The sequence below is a fragment of the Musa acuminata genome, chromosome BXJ1-4 (genome assembly GCF_036884655.1).
Source record: "Musa acuminata AAA Group cultivar baxijiao chromosome BXJ1-4, Cavendish_Baxijiao_AAA, whole genome shotgun sequence".
In the NCBI taxonomy this organism is placed as follows: domain Eukaryota; kingdom Viridiplantae; phylum Streptophyta; class Magnoliopsida; order Zingiberales; family Musaceae; genus Musa; species Musa acuminata.
Window position 1 is genome coordinate 26518932 of NC_088330.1, and position 4305 is coordinate 26523236.

General features: G+C 32.5%; 1 non-coding gene across 1 annotated transcript; it reads right to left on the minus strand.

Annotated features, from left to right (window-relative positions):
* Positions 1–1293: 1293 nt before the first annotated feature.
* Positions 1294–1366, minus strand: TRNAF-AAA (transfer RNA phenylalanine (anticodon AAA)). Its single transcript has one exon. It is a non-coding gene; the product is annotated as a tRNA-Phe (tRNA).
* Positions 1367–4305: the final 2939 nt, after the last annotated feature.

Below are 4305 nucleotides of genomic sequence, written 5' to 3' on the forward strand. Positions count from 1 at the left end.
AGGAACTAAGGGTGAGTAGTCCACGTGTTAAGGAATCTAAAAGGTTTCTATGGGCAGCATCTTGATTACTCCATGAGAGCCAATCACCTATAGATTTCATATTAATCAATGCAGTAGTATCTATATAATCATTAAAACTTTAAAACTGGCTTTCTGAAAACGATCTACCCCCCACTTTTTAATTTGTGTACTGAATAGTATTATAATCACCGAGAATAAAGCAGTAGCTCCCAATAATCAAGTTGTTATAAAATGTTACTTATGTGGAAAGGCTGATCATGTTTCTACCTCATGCCTCATTGGATAACATGTACACCTTTTTTTGTCAATAATCAGGGCACATGTCGAAGGACTACTCACGAAAGTAATATCAACGCCAAGCTCCACACGAAATATCTAGACAATATTAACATAGAGGGGGAGCTCAGGTGAGGATCTGTGCACTCACCCATCAAGATGTCGAAGTCTCGGGATATATCGTTTAAGGTATAATTACACTTCGTGATATGCTTGCATATATGCTTATAGATTCTAATTATACTCATTCTTTTATATGATCTTATTTAACTATATTTCAAATTTAACAAGTATAATTTTTAGCTCAATGAAGTTATATTTCTCGATGGTGCAAAACCATCACATGACCTTCTCATTGCAACATCCTTATTGATGATGCAACATTGCTAGCAAATCACCAACCCCAACCCCAACCCCATTGAGCCCTACATTTGTCACCTCACAACCCTAGCAACTATGGACGATGCTGCTTGTGGCTTTACATCGTGATGTCTGACATTGCACCATCACCTGCATCCCGGAGTCCTTAATCAAGCTATCATCATGATGCCTTCAATAATCACCATCCTTAACAAGGCTGTCACACTCTTGATTCATCCACATAGCACCATAATTATTTGTGCAATAGTTGCCCATGGTAGGGCCAGTGACCTCGACACTATCAACATGGTCGTCGCGCTCCTACCATATCCCATAATAGCAATCATTCCTCCATCGCTACTTATGGGAGGGTTGTTGCCCCTTCATGCTAGTGCACATAGTAAAAGAAAAAGAATATATACATTAAATTCACTATTACAAATTAGCAAGAATGAATAGGAAATAAATTAAATTTGTTGAGCCTTATTAAAAATAAATTTTTTTTATAATAATTTTAAATAAAATATGTGTACTCGAAGAATCATGAGAATGTTCGAATTTAATTTCAACATTAATTAATTCTTTACTGCTTCTTGTATCCCTTTTTTTTTTGCAAGTAAAACTATAATAAAATAATACGGTGAGCATGGATTGAACACGCAGCCATCAGATCTTTAGTCTAATGCTCTCCCAACTGAGCTATCCCCGCTGTTATTATTATTAATATCCTATTATGTATCGTAAGTACTTGTAAATGTTGCTTGTGGATGGTTGCCAATTAAGATGAAATATGAATATTATCTTGTCATCATAAGAAACAAGTGTTAAGTCTTTTTTTTTTAAGTAAAAGTAATTGTATTAAGTATAAAGTTTGTACAAAATAGCTTTGTCTACATTAGCCCTAGACTAAAGCCTAAAATCTCTTAGAGTAGTCTATAAGAGTGCACCCCACCTTAGAAAGTTAAAATGATCTCACTCTACCATACTCATCTCCAAGAGTAGTCAAACTAAAATGTAGTTATGACTACACAAACTGTAGACTGACTCCTTACTATAGTCAATAAATAAATAAATAATAAAATACAATGACCAAACATGCTTGGACCACTCATAAATACATCACATTATTGAAGCAAATAACCATGGAATACATATCACTCTTCAACATTATTCTTGAGATCATTAATTAATGAAAAAATTGAATCTAATAAAAATTACTTTCTCTCTTCTTGTTAAGTGCTCTATTTTCAGATCTTGATCTATGCATGTTCTCGAGTCTCTAAGAATCTCTATCAAAAGTTGAGCATTATTTGTGTTGTAAGACTCAAAGATTCTGTCACACCTCTCTTTCTAAATCTACTAAATAGCACATCTGAAAGTAATATTTACTAGTTGTTTAAGAGGCCATTTTCTTGAGAAACTTTACATGAGCTTTTATAATTCTTGATTCAAGTTTGACTATGGTAGCATATTGAGTTCAAATCTCTTCAAAATCTCCTTCCTTTCCCAATTAGTGTAGTCATAAGCAAAATAGAGATGGTCAATACTTTCTTCCTTTTACATACAAAGAGAGCATCGATTGATAAGATAAATACCTCTTTTCTTTATATTTTCTATTTTAGGTAGTATGGTATGAAGGGCCTGTCATGTGTATAAGGAATGTCTCTGTCCTATCCCATGTCTAATTTCTTAGGATCCATTTATTATTTTTTTGCATGATATGATTTCATGTAGATGTAGCACTAAATTTATCATTATTACAAAGCCAAATAAGTATATCTGAAGAGTTGTTTCATATTAGAATAGCTATAATAATCAGCCAAAGTGATAGCATTTCAAGTAGGATTGGGAAGACACCATATGTCATTAGCAATGAATTAATAATCATTCTAATCTTTAGGAGCCTTTAGATCTTGTCGTACTCTATCGTCAAATAATTAAAATATACTTTTTCCATTCACCCAAGAACCAAATCACATATTAGTGCTGGTCCCAAAAGAGATTGCATAGGAAATATTGTCGATTAGCCAATTCTTTGCCTTCAAAATTTGTTTCCAAGCTATAGAATGATATGTTTTTGCTGAAGCTACCCAGCTTGATTCTTTGGATAGATACCTAGCAGAAACCCATTATGAAGATAAGGAATATTTATTTTATAAAATATTTCGCAATTGCTTTACTAAACAAACTTTATTCCAATCTCTAATATTTCTTAGATTCAACCCTTTATCTTTCGGCTTGAAATTTATCATATGCATTACATTAACATCCATGTCATTCCAGAAAAAAATTATAAGTAGTCTTTTGATATCCTAGAGAAGCCAAACAGGCAGAAAAAATGCATTAGACTAATCAATAGAGTAGAAGCAACATAGTTCGGATGAGTTTAAGTCGGACTATTTTAGGAAGAAGTCTATTTTTTCAAGAAGAAATCATATTCTTTGTTTTCTATAGGATAGGCTGATAGTGGATTTTGTTAATGCCAGTGAATATGAGTGAAAGAATCAGATAAGGAACTAATAAATTTTCCTCACTAACCCTTAGAGTTTGAGCAATAGAATCCTTATCTTTAATACAAGCACCCACATAGACTTTACCTTTCGCATGAATTAGTTTAAGGCCAAAAACTACACTAAAGTCTTTTAAAATAATAGCTAGATTCCTCACAGAAGTTAGATTATTCTGAAAAAGGTAATAAAATCATCAGCAAAAGTTATATGGGATATATGAACGAAACTAGTATAGGATACCTTAATGCTGCCATTAGAAACTACCTCTTCTAACATACAACTAAGTCCATCCATTGCAATCGTAAAGAAATAAGGAGATAGTGGATCTCCTTGTCAGATGCCATTGCTACTACCAAAAAAGCCAATAGGTGAACCATTTAAGAGAACCGAGAATTTTGGAGCTTCCAAGTAGTATTGAATCCAATTAACCCATTGTTGAGGGAAGCTCATACTAAGGAGAATCTTGTAGATAAAGTGTATGTTAACTGAATCAAAGGTTTTTCGTAAATTAGCTTTAAAACAAATTTTTTTTTCTCTCTTGTTTTTGAGTGTAGATCCTTTACTAAGTCATTAGCAAGAAGAACATGATGATGTATACTTTTCCCTTTAATGAAAACCACTTGATGAGGACTAATAATATTGTACATAATATTTTTCATTATATTTGCTAGCACCTTGAAGATGATCTTATAAATAAAGTTACATAATGAAATGAGCCAATAGTTTACTAGTGAATAAACCCTTGTATTCTTGGGAACTAAAGAGATAAAAGTGTAATTCATTTCTTTAAAAATACAGCCTAAAGAGAAACAGTGTTAATAAACTTTTATCACATCATTGCCTATAATAGATCATGCAACTTGATAAAATTCAATTGAAAATCTATCCGAACTAGGACTTTTGTGTTTCAATAACTTAAAGATAACTTTCACAATTTCTTTATCTGTAATTGGGGCATTAAGGATTGAGATAGCTTCCGAATTAAGCTTTCTAGCAGGCTCTATATGAATACTATTAAGCTGCTCCTCTTATTGAGTAAAGAATTAAAAAAATTGCTCATTATGTGCTTTAACCTCATTCAAATCCTCAATAAGATTACCATCTTCATCCTTACATTTCATGATGCATTTAATGGTCT